Raw genomic sequence first — 12,392 nt, 5'->3', positions numbered from 1 at the left:
TATGTGGGCTGCGTGAATTGGTAGTCAAGGCTGGTTCTGTACTGCCAGTAGGCCCAGCTCCCCCTGTAGGACTGTTGGGGTTCGGTAACTGCGGCTGCCTCACGGCCTAGCTGTTCTCTCCTCTCCTGTGGACCTTCGGGTCCACCACCTGGTTCCAGCACCGTCAGCTGGTTCTCGGCAGTGTCTTTTGCTCTTGTACCTTCTGCTCCCCATCCTGGTTCCAGTACCATCAGCTGGTTCTGGGCAGAGCCTTTGGCTTAGGTGCCTCCTTCTGGGTATCCAAGTTCCACCAACGTCAGGTGGTCCTTGGTAGTGCTTTTTAGCACGGGTACCTCCTGCTTAGTAACCGGGTTCCAGTAACGTCAGCTGGTGCTCGGTAGTTCCATTGGCTCTTGGACCTTCGGCTACCCATCCGGGTTTCAGTACCGTCAGCTGGTTCTCGGCAGTGTCTTTTGCTCTTGTACCTTCTGCTCCCCATCCTGGTTCCAGTAACGTCAGCTGGTTCCGGGCAGAGCCTTTGGCTTAGGTGCCTCCTTCTGGGTATCCGAGTTCCGCCAACGTCAGGCGGTCCTTGGTAGTGCTTTTTAGCACGGGTACCTCCTGCTTAGTAACCATCCGAGTTCCAGTTCCATCAGCTGGTTCTTGGAATTTTCTCAGCCTTCTTGTACCTTCTGCTACATTTACAAGTTGAAAACCCTAAAGTCAACGACCTGGAAGACCACCCCAATGACGACGGCGACGGCGGAGACGACGACGGCGCAGACGACGACGGCGTAGATGACGACCCTGGAGACGACGACCCTGGAGACGACGACATGGAAGACCGAGAAGCAGAAGAACAAAAGGCTGCAGAACAAAGAGCAGAAGAACATTAAGCATAACACTTAATATCAGAGCAAAAGATATTATCTAAATTATATGCAGAAGAAGACTAAGCAGTGTATGGGGGTGAATCCGTTCCTCCTCGTGGTGCCCCTGGATAAAGCCTGATGCTGCAGGCCAAACTGAACGCGGACAAATCTAACTTTTGTGACTGGCAGAACGGAAGGTGTAATCTTCAAACTTTTATAGATAACAATTACGGAAATGCCTGTCACAAATGAGAATATGATGAAGAAGTAGAATAGGAAGAATAATAATAGTTGAAGAAAATGAATATGTAGAATAGGAAGAATAATAATAGTTGAATAAAATGAATATGAAGAATGTAATAAAAAAAAAATTGGTAGAAGATGAAGAAGAAGATGAATAAGGTGAAGAAGTTGATGTCAAAGATGCTGATGATGATGATGAAGATGAAAGTGTGGGAAAAGTTTAAAAAAAAAGGGGAAGGGCATGGAATAGTGAAACATCAATATCTGACAAAATAAAAAAAAAGTTACATAGTTAATATCTTAGTCACTACGAACGTCTTAAAAAAAAAAAAAGGCTATTCTATTTGATTGCGCTAAACCTCTATGACTTTAATGTCTCTGCCACCTCCCCAAATACATCCTGCATTATTCTTTGTTGTTTTCCTTCATGTAGAATGAACCTACAAGGAAAGAAAGGGTTTATTTTAATTCTGATATTTTGGTCCCACTGACTTGCATTGGGATCGGGTATCGGTATCGGCGATATCCGATATTTTTTGAATATCGGCCGATCCTATCCGATACCGATACTTTCCGATATCGGAAGGTATCGCTCAACACTAGTCATGATCTTAATTCATCCTTGTTTATATATTTTCCAAAATGGGAGTAAAAGTTGCAAGTTTCCTGATGGCTTCCAGATATTATCTCGTGCACTTTTCATGAGAAATATTGGGCGTACATGCTTTTAAATTGACCTCGTGGTGCAACGGTAGCGCGTCTGACTCCAGATCAGAAAGTTGCGTGTTCAAATCACGTCGGGGTCAAGAAACTCTATCATCTTTACATAACTTCATCTATCATCGTTACATAACTCTATCATCTTTACATAACTTAATCGATGCTTGGGTAAAGATTAAAACAAAAACTGCGTAATCCTACTGACAATAGAATAGCTCAACGTTGTTGTCATGTGTCAGCGCAGTGTTTGAAAAGTGTTTTATTTAAATGATATAGATTAATATCTTATCAACAATACTTTGATGAGAAATATCATTTGGGAATTGAGTTCAAAACATAAAAAAATCCATGCCGGGAACAGCCTTTGTTCATGCCATTGTCTTCTGTGAATTTCTTAGAGAAGAGGGCTTATTACTAGATATTTAATTTTAAACTGGAAATCAATGAATCCGAATGTGATGATTTTAATTCAGCCCTGTTTATGTCTTTTCTAAACTGTGATTAAAAGTAGCAAATTTCCAGATGGGGTCCATATATTATCTCATGCACTTTTCATGTGAAGTATTGGAGCAAACATGCTTTTCAACTGACCTTGTGCACAATGGTAGCGCTTCTGACTCCATTAAAGAAGTCTGCGTGTTGATATCACATCAGGGTCGAGAAGCTCTTTCATCTTTTCATAACTTCATCGATGCTTGTGTTAAGATTGAAAACGGAAACTGAGTAATTCCACTGACAATAGGAAAATTCGACTTTGTTGCCACCTGTAGGCAACGTGTTTAAAAATGTGTTTTATTTAAGTTATGTAGATTAACATCTTATCAACAATACTGTGATGAAAAATATCATTTGGGAATTGAGTTCAAAACATAAAAAAAATAATCCTTGCCGGGAATAGCTAACACTTTGTTCATGCCATTGTCATCTTTGAATTTGTAAGAAAAGAGAGTTTACTATTAGATTTTAAATTTTAAACTGGAAATCCCTGAATCAGAATGTCATGATCTTAATTCATCCTTGTTTATATCTTTTCCAAAATGGGAGTAAAAGTTGCAAGTTTCCTGATGGCTTCCAGATATTATCTCGTGCACTTTTCATGAGAAGTATTGGGCGTACATGCTTTTCAACTGACCTCGTGGTGCAACGGTAGCGCGTCTGACTCCAGATCAGAAAGTTGCGTGTTCAAATCACGTCGGGGTCAAGTAACTCTATCATCTTTTCATAACTTAATCGATGCTTGGGTAAAGATTGAAACGGAAACTGCGTAATCCTACTGACAATAGAATGGCTCAAAGTTGTTGTCATGTGTCAGCGCAGTGTTTGAAAAGTGTTTTATTTAAATGATATAGATTAATATCTTATCAACAATACTTTGATGAGAAATATCATTTGGGAATTGAGTTCAAAACATAAAAAAATCCATGCCGGGAACAGCCAATACTTTGTTCATGCCATTGTCTTCTTTGAATTTCTTAGAGAAGAGGGCTTATTACTAGATATTTAATTTTAAACTGGAAATCAATGAATCCGAATGTGATGATTTTAATTCAGCCCTGTTTATGTCTTTTCTAAACTGTGATTAAAAGTAGCAAATTTCCAGATGGGGTCCATATATTATCTCATGCACTTTTCATGTGAAGTATTGGAGCAAACATGCTTTTCAACTGATCTTGTGCACAAAGGTAGCGCCTCTGACTCCATTAAAGAAGGCTGCGTGCTGATATCACATCAGGGTCGAGAAGCTCTTTCATCTTTTCATAACTTCATCGATGCTTGTGTTAAGATTGAAAACGGAAACTGAGTAATTCCACTGACAATAGAAAAATTCGACTTTGTTGCCCCCTGTAGGCAAAGTGTTTAAAAATGTGTTTTATTTAAGTTATGTAGATTAACATCTTATCAACAATACTGTGATGAAAAATATCATTTGGGAATTGAGTTCAAAACATAAAAAAAATAATCCTTGCCGGGAACAGCTAACACTTTGTTCATGCCATTGTCATCTTTGAATTTGTAAGAAAAGAGAGTTTATTATTAGATTTTAAACTGGAAATCCCTGAATCAGAATGTTATGATCTTTATTCATCCTTGATTATATCTTTTCCAAAATGTAAGTAAAAGTTGCAAGTTTCCTGATGGCTTCCAGATATTATCTCGTGCACTTTTCATGAGAAATATTAGGCGTACATGCTTTTCAACTGACCTCGTGGCGCAACGGTAGCGCGTCTGACTTCAGATCAGAAGGTTGCGTGTTCAAATCACATCGGGGTTAACTAACTCATCTTTTCATAACTTAATCGATGCTTGGGTAAAGATTGAAACGGAAACTGAGTAATCCTACTGACAATAGAATCGCTCAACGTTGTTTTCACGTGTCAGCGCAGTGTTTAAAAAGGTTTTTATTTAAATGATATAGATTAATATCTTATCAACAATACTTTGATGAGAAATATCATTTGGGAATTGAGTTCAAAACATAAAAAAATCCATGCCGGGAACAGCTAATACTTTGCTCATGCCATTGTCTTCTTTGAATTTCTAAGAGCAGAGGGATAATTACTAGATATTTAGTTTTAAACTGGAAATCAATGAATCCAAATGTGATGATTTTAATTCATCCTTGTTTATATCTTTTCCAAAATGTGATTAACCCCTTTACCCCCAAAGGTGGTTTGCACGTCAATGACCAGGCCAATTTTTACATTTCTGACCACTGTCCCTTTATGAGGTTATAACTCCGAAACGCTTCAACGGATCTTAGCGATTCTGAGATTGTTTTCTTGTAAAATATTGTACTTCATGATAGTGTTACATTTTCTTCGATATAACTTGCGTTTATTTGTGAAAAAAATGGAAATTTGGCGAAAATTTTGAAATTTTCACAATTTTCCAACTTTGAATTTTTATTCTATTAAACCAGAGAGTTATGTGACACAATATAGTTAATAAATAACATTCCCCACATGTCTACTTTACATCAGCACGATTTTTGAAACAAACTTTTTTTTTTCAATGAAGTTATAAGGGTTAAAATTTGACCAGCAATTTCTCATTTTTACAGCCAAATTTACAAAACCATTTTTTTTAGGGACCACCTCACATTTGAAGTCATTTTGAGGGGTCTATATGGCAGAAAATACCCAAAAGCCACACCATTCTAAAAACTGCACCCCTCAAGGTGCTCAAAACCACATTCAAGAAGTTTATTAACCCTTCAGGTGATTAACAGCAGCAGAAGCAACATGGAAGGAAAAAATTAACATTTTACTTTTTAGTCACAAAAAGGATCTTTCAGCAATAATCTTTTTAATTTCCCAAGGGTAAAAAGAGAAAATGGACCTTTAAAAGTTGTTGTCCAGTTTATCCTGAGTACGCTGATACCCCACATGTGAGGGGGAACCACTTTTTGGGCGCATGGCAGGGCTCAGAAGGAAAGGAGCGCCGTTTTACTTTTTCAAGCTAAATTTGGCTGGAATTGAGATCGGACGCCATGTCGTGTTTGGCAAGCCCCTGATGTGCCTAAACAGTGGAAACCCCCCACAAGTGACCCTATTTTGGAAACTGTACCCCCTAAGGAACTTATCTAGGTGTGTGGTGAGAATTTTGAACCCCCATGTGCTTCACTAAAGTTTGTAATGCCCAGGCGTGAAAATAAAAAATCCTATTTTTTCCCACAAAAATGATATTTTAGTCCCCAATTTTTAATTTTCCCAAGGGTACCAGGAGAAATTGGACCCCAAAAGTTGTTGTCCAATTTGTCCTGAGTACGCTGATACCCCATATGTGGGGAGGAACTACTGTTTGGGCACACGTTGGGGCTCGAAAGGGAAGTAGTGACGTTTTGGAATGCAGACTTTGATGGAATGTTCTGCTGGCATCATGTTCCATTTGCAGAGCCCCTGATGTGACTAAACAGTAGAAACCCCCCACAAGTGACCCCATTTTGGAAACTGTACCCCCTAAGGAACTTATCTAGGTGTGTGGTGAGAATTTTGAACCCCCATGTGCTTCACTAAAGTTTATAATGCCCAGGCGTGAAAATAAAAAATCCTATTTTTTTCCACAAAAATGATATTTTAGTCCCCAGTTTTTAATTTTCCCAAAGGTAACAGGAGAAATTGGACATCAAAAGTTGTTGTCCAAATTGTCATGATTACGCTGGTATGCCATATGTGGGAAAAAACTGTTTACGCACACGTTGGGGCTCGAAAGGGAAGTAGTGACGTTTTGGAATGCAGACTTTGATGAAATGGTCTGCGGTCATCATGTTCCGTTTGCAGAGCCCCTGATGTGCCTAAACAGTAAAAAAAACCACAAGTGACATCATTTTGGAACCTAGACCCCCCCCCCCAAGGAACTTATCTAGATGTGCCCCCTTTTTGGAACTAATGTACGCTTTCTTGTAAAGTAAATTAGTAGTGCATGGAGGTGTGGTACAATTTGAAGCAATCCTTCATACACAGGCCAGGTTTTTCGGGGCAGTTGTCGCATTGATAAATGGTGTCCTTGCGTATTCCCCTTTTGTAACACACTCGGCACCTTTTTTGCGGCTTACCTTTTTTGCCGGTTGGCGAGACCACCCCCGGAAAATGCTGGCCTGGTACGATACGAGCACCTTCAGTTCCGGAAGTACTGGGGCCCTCTCCTTCCGGAGTACCAAATATCAGGGCCTTAACCACTACCTCCTGGAACTGAAGGTACGACGTATCGGTGTGGCATGCACATCGTAACAGCAGGAAAGCGTTGAGCATTGCCATTTGTACAATGTGCACGGCCAGCTTTTTGTACCACACCTTGGCCTTTCTCAAAGCACTGTATGGTTGGAGGAGTTGATCAGAGAGATCAACCCCCCCCCCATGCTTTTGTTGTAGCCCAGTACACAGTCCGGTTTGCAGACCTGTGTAGAGGTAACCCGTACAGTGCTGAGGGCTCTGCCATCACCATGTATGGTGGTCAAGAGAAGGACATCCCTCTTGTCCTTGTACTTGACCACCAGCAGGTGGTCGCTACATTGGGCCTTGCTCTCACCTTTTCTGAGCATCTGCCCAAGTAGCGTCTTTGGGAGGCCTCTCTGATTTTTGCGGACAGTACCGCAGGCTGCGGTACCTCGCGCAGAGAGGGATCTGTAGAGTGGGATGCTGGTATAAAAGTTATCAGTATAGAGGTGATAACCTTTATCCAGCAGTGGGTGCACCAAATCCCACACGATCTTCCCACTCACTCCCAGGACAGGAGGACACTCAGGGGGTTCAATCCTGCTGTCCTTCCCTTCATACACTCTAAACCTGTGGATGTACCCTGAGGCACTCTCACACAGCTTGTAGAGTTTGAGTCCGTACCTGGCCCTTTTGTTGGGCAGGTATTGATGGAATCCGAGCCACCCCTTAAAATGGACCAAGGACTCATCCACGCAGATGTCCCTTTTGGGCACGTGCACTTCAGAAAACTTTTTGTTGAAGTGTTCGATGACCGGCCGAACTTTGAACAGACGGTCAAAGTTGGGGTCATCTCGTGCGGGACACTGTGCATTATCGGAATAATGCAGGAATTTATGGATGGCCTCAAAATGTTTCCGAACCATGGCCATTCGGAACACTGGAGTGTTATATAAAACATCTACACTCCAATATTGCCGCATTTCTGGCTTCTTCACGATCCCCATGTGGAGGACCAGGCCCCAAAACTGCATCATTTCAACTGCGTCTACAGGAGACCAGTTGGAAAATGATGTACCGGGGTTTTGCTCCAAAAATTGACGAGCATACAAATTAGTTTGCTCCACCATGAGGTTAATAAAATCCTCAGAGAAAAAGACTTTGAAAAAGTCTGTTTCTGTGAGGCCCGTGGTGTCAAACTTGATTCCTGATTCTGCCACAAAATCAGGAATCAGTGGCTCGTAATTTTCGGGGGGCGAGGTCCATGTGGGTTCCGCAGTGGGGAGCGCTGGTTCAGGAGTGGTGGGGGCTGCCTCATCTTCTGTCCTGGGGCGTCTGCGTGGCGGTTCCGCAGGACCCGAGGAGGAAGATGAGGAGGAAGAGGAGGAGGAGGAGGAAGAAGAGGATGAAGAATCAGAAAAGTAAAGAAAAGTGGGATCCTCTCCATCGCTATCAGTGTCGGAGGCAAGGAAAGCATATGCCTCCTCCAATGAATAGCGCTGTTGGGACGAACGGGACGAGCGGGACATTTTTGTGTGAATATGGTGATTCGGTGCACTTTATCACTTTATTGATAACTGTATGTGTATGTGTGGGGGGATAGTGATTTGTGCAAACTTATCTGAAAAGAAAATGCTAAAAGGAGAAGAAAAACCTGTTAAAAGAAAAGTCTAAAACAGCAGGCCCTAGCTCTGATAAGTGAACTTGCGTTACTTATCAAAATTTGGCGGCGGCTGCTGGATGTGCGCACGGAGATGACAAAAAAAAGTAAAAGTGTCTAAAACAGCAGGCCCAGCTCTGATCAGTGAACTATTTCACTTATCAAAATTTGGCCGCTGCTTGATGTGCGCACGAGGGTCGGGCAAGGGGAGGGAAAAAAAAAAAGGCAGGCACAAACTCTGATAAGAGAACTGCGTCACTTATCAAAGTTTGACGGCTGCGGGATGTGTGTACGGAGGTTGCGCAAAAAGGCTGAGGGGAAAAAAGCGAGCGCAAAAAGGCTGAGGCGGCTGTTAAATGAGCGCAAGGAAGGAGGTGCAAAGTGGGGTAAAAAGAGGGGGAAGGGAGATGGGGGTGGAAGTGAGGATTGGGCAGGGTTAAGTGATCAAAATGTACGGTTGTAGTCAGGTGGCGCAAAGGGGGGTGAAAAAAAAAAAGGAAAACGGCAGGCACAAACTCTGATAAGTGAACTGCGTCACTTATCAAACTTTGGCAGCTGCGGGATGTGTGTACGGAGTTGGCGCAACGGGGGTGAGGGAAAAAAGCGAGCGCGAGCGTTGATCGGTAAACTGCGTCACCAATCAATGCTCGGCGGCTACTAAATGTGCGCACGGAGGCGGCACAAATGGGGGTGGAGGGGGTAAAAAGAGGGGGAAGTGGGGATTGGGGTGGATGAACAGGGATTGGGCACGGATGAACGGGGATTGGGCACGGATGAACGGGGATTGGGCACGGATAAAACTTACGTTTAGTTGTCTTCTTCTTTAGCAGGGATTGTGGTGCTACAGGCTGCTGTGGCACCACAATACCCAGCACGGCAGGGAGATCCAGGCACAAAATCCAGCAGGGAGATCCAGCAGTATGACCGCTCTGTAGGAATCCTCATCTAGAATGAGGACCCCTGCAGAGCGGTCATACACAGGTCAGGCAGGTGACACAGACAGGTCACAGAGCGGTCATGCTGCTGCTGTGACCTGTCATTGGTGGGATCGACCATAACATCGATCCCACCAATCAGAGCTTTCCTGGTGACCTGGCTGTGACCTGCCCAGGATCGGAGCTGTTCGCGCCGATCCTAGGCAGGTCACAACCAGGTCACCTGCAGGGCACAGAGCGGTCACAGCGTGATCGCCGCTGCGCCCTACTGGGCCTGCACTGTGTCCTATCCTAGGATCGGTGCTATTAGAGCACCGATCCACGCAGGTTCCGGCAGGGCACCGCACGGTAATACTGCGCGGTGCCCTGCGATTGGCGCGATCGATGCGTTCGGCGATCGCGCCAATCCGGGGTGTTCTTGCCGGTGCCTGGCGTTGCCAGGCACCGGACCTAGGATCGAGTACACCGGTACTCGATCCTAGCCTGTCACCTCATTGTTTCAGCCGCTCCGATTGGCTGAAACAATGAGAATGGCTGTGATTGGCTGTTCAGAATTGAACAGCCAATCACAGCAATCGAGAGGGCGGGTGGGCGGTGACAATGCCCTGGATGCCGAGGCCATCTTCCCCCAGGTAAGATGGCGTCGGAATTTTAATGCGATCACCACAACTTAAGTCGCGGTATCGCATTAAAGGGCATGACGTACTATCCCGTCAAGGGTCAGATAGGCCCAGGGCACCTCGAGGGGATAGCACATCTAAGGTCACAGAGGGGTTAAAATTAGCAAATTTCCAGATGGGTTCCATATATTATCTCATGCACTTTTCATGTGAAGTATTGGAGCAAACATGTTTTTCAACTGACCTTGTGCACAATGGTAGCGCTTCTGACTCCAGTAAAGAAGGCTGCGTGTTGATATCACATCAGGGTCAAGAAACTCTTCCATCTTTTCATAACTTCGTCGATGCTTGTGTTAAGATTGAAAACGGAAACTGCGTAATCCTACTGACAATAGAATAGCTCAACGTTGTTGTCATGTGTCATCACAATGTTTTATATAAATGATATAGATTAATATCTTATCAACAATACTTTGATGAGAAATATCATTTGGGAATTGAGTTCAAAACATAAAAAAATCCATGCCGGGAACAGCCAATACTTTGTTCATGCCATTGTCTTCTTTGAATTTCTTAGAGAAGAGGGCTTATTACTAGATATTTAATTTTAAACTGGAAATCAATGAATCCGAATGTGATGATTTTAATTCAGCCCTGTTTATGTCTTTTCTAAACTGTGATTAAAAGAAGCAAATTTCCAGATGGGGTCCATATATTATCTCACGCACTTTTCATGTGAAGTATTGGAGCAAACATGCTTTTCAACTGACCTTGTGCACAATGGTAGCGCTTCTGACTCCATTAAAGAAGGCTGCGTGTTGATATCACATCAGGGTCGAGAAGCTCTTTCATCTTTTCATAACTTCATCGATGCTTGTGTTAAGATTGAAAACGGAAACTGAGTAATTCCACTGACAATAGAAAAATTCGACTTTGTTGCCACCTGTAGGCAAAGTGTTTAAAAATGTGTTTTATTTAAGTTATGTAGATTAACATCTTATCAACAATACTGTGATGAAAAATATCATTTGGGAATTGAGTTCAAAACATAAAAAAAGTAATCCTTGCCGGGAACAGCTAACACTTTGTTCATGCCATTGTCATCTTTGAATTTGTAAGAAAAGAGAGATTATTATTAGATTTTAAATTTTAAACTGGAAATCCCTGAATCAGAATGTCATGATCTTAATTCATCTTTGTTTATATCTTTTCCAAAATGGGAGTAAAAGTTGCAAGTTTCCTGATGGCTTCCACATATTATCTTGTGCACTTTTCATGAGAAGTATTGGGAGTACATGCTTTTCAACTGACCTTGTGGCGCAACTGTAGCGCGTCTGACTCCAGATCAGAAGGTTGCGTGTTCAAATCACGTCGGGGTCAAGTAACTCTATCATCTTTTCATAACTTAATCGATGCTTGGGTAATGATTGAAACAGAAACTGCGTAATCCTACTGACAATAGAATAGCTCAACGTTGTTGTCATGTGGCAGTGCAGTGTTTTATGTAAATGAAATATCTTATCTTATGTAGATGTAAATATCTTATCAACAATACTTTGATGAGAAATATCATTTGGGAATTGAGTTCAAAACATAAAAAAATCCATGCCGGGAACAGCCAATACATTGTTCATGCCATTGTCTTCTTTGAATTTCTTAGAGAAGAGGGCTTATTACTAGATATTTAATTTTAAACTGGAAATCAATGAATCCGAATGTGATGATTTTAATTCAGCCCTGTTTATGTCTTTTCTAAACTGTGATTAAAAGAAGAAAATTTCCAGATGGGGTCCATATATTATCTCATGCACTTTTCATGGGAAGTATTGGAGCAAACATGCTTTTCAACTGACCTTGTGCACTATGGTAGCGCTTCTGACTCCATTAAAGAAGGCTGCGTGTTGATATCACATCAGGGTCGAGAAGCTCTTTCATCTTTTCATAACTTCATCGATGCTTGTGTTAAGATTGAAAACTGAAACTGAGTAATTCCACTGACAATAGAAAAATTCGACTTTGTTGCCACCTGTAGGCAAAGTGTTTAAAAATGTGTTTTATTTAAGTTATGTAGATTAATATCTTATCAACAATACTGTGATGAAAAATATCATTTGGGAATTGAGTTCAAAACATAAAAAAAATAATCCTTGCCGGGAACAGCTAACACTTTGTTCATGCCATTGTCATCTTTGAATTTGTAAGAAAAGAGAGTTTATTATTAGATTTTAAATTTTAAACTGGAAATCCCTGAATCAGAATGTCATGATCTTAATTCATCTTTGTTTATATCTTTTCCAAAATGGGAGTAAAAGTTGCAAGTTTCCTGATGGCTTCCACATATTATCTCGTGCACTTTTCATGAGAAGTATTGGGAGTACATGCTTTTCAACTGACCTTGTGGCGCAACGGTAGCGCGTCTGACTCCATATCAGAAGGTTGCGTGTTCAAATCACGTCGGGGTCAAGTAACTCTATCATCTTTTCATAACTTAATCGATGCTTGGGTAAAGATTGAAAACGGAAACTGAGTAATTCCACTGACAATAGAAAAATTCGACTTTGTTGCCACCTGTAGGCAAAGTGTTTAAAAATGTGTTTTATTTATGTTATGCAGATTAACATCTTATCAACAATACTGTGATGAAAACTATCATTTGGGAATTGAGTTCAAAACATAAAAAAAATAATCCTTTCCGGGAGCAGCTAACA

General features: G+C 41.8%; 4 non-coding genes across 4 annotated transcripts; all 4 read left to right on the top strand.

Annotated features, from left to right (window-relative positions):
* Nucleotides 1–1,828: 1,828 nt before the first annotated feature.
* TRNAW-CCA (transfer RNA tryptophan (anticodon CCA)) lies at nt 1,829–1,900 on the top strand. The gene has a single exon. It is a non-coding gene; the product is annotated as a tRNA-Trp (tRNA).
* Nucleotides 1,901–2,943: 1,043 nt separating this feature from the next.
* On the top strand, nt 2,944–3,015 carry TRNAW-CCA (transfer RNA tryptophan (anticodon CCA)). Its single transcript has one exon. It is a non-coding gene; the product is annotated as a tRNA-Trp (tRNA).
* Nucleotides 3,016–10,992: 7,977 nt separating this feature from the next.
* On the top strand, nt 10,993–11,064 carry TRNAW-CCA (transfer RNA tryptophan (anticodon CCA)). The gene has a single exon. It is a non-coding gene; the product is annotated as a tRNA-Trp (tRNA).
* A 1,011-nt stretch (nt 11,065–12,075) lies between these two features.
* Nucleotides 12,076–12,147, top strand: TRNAW-CCA (transfer RNA tryptophan (anticodon CCA)). The gene has a single exon. It is a non-coding gene; the product is annotated as a tRNA-Trp (tRNA).
* The last annotated feature ends 245 nt before the right edge of the window (nt 12,148–12,392 follow it).

This window comes from Ranitomeya imitator, chromosome 4 (genome assembly GCF_032444005.1).
Source record: "Ranitomeya imitator isolate aRanImi1 chromosome 4, aRanImi1.pri, whole genome shotgun sequence".
Lineage (NCBI taxonomy): Eukaryota > Metazoa > Chordata > Amphibia > Anura > Dendrobatidae > Ranitomeya > Ranitomeya imitator.
Note: the sequence above shows the minus strand (reverse complement) of the source record. Positions and strands in the feature narration are given on the sequence as shown.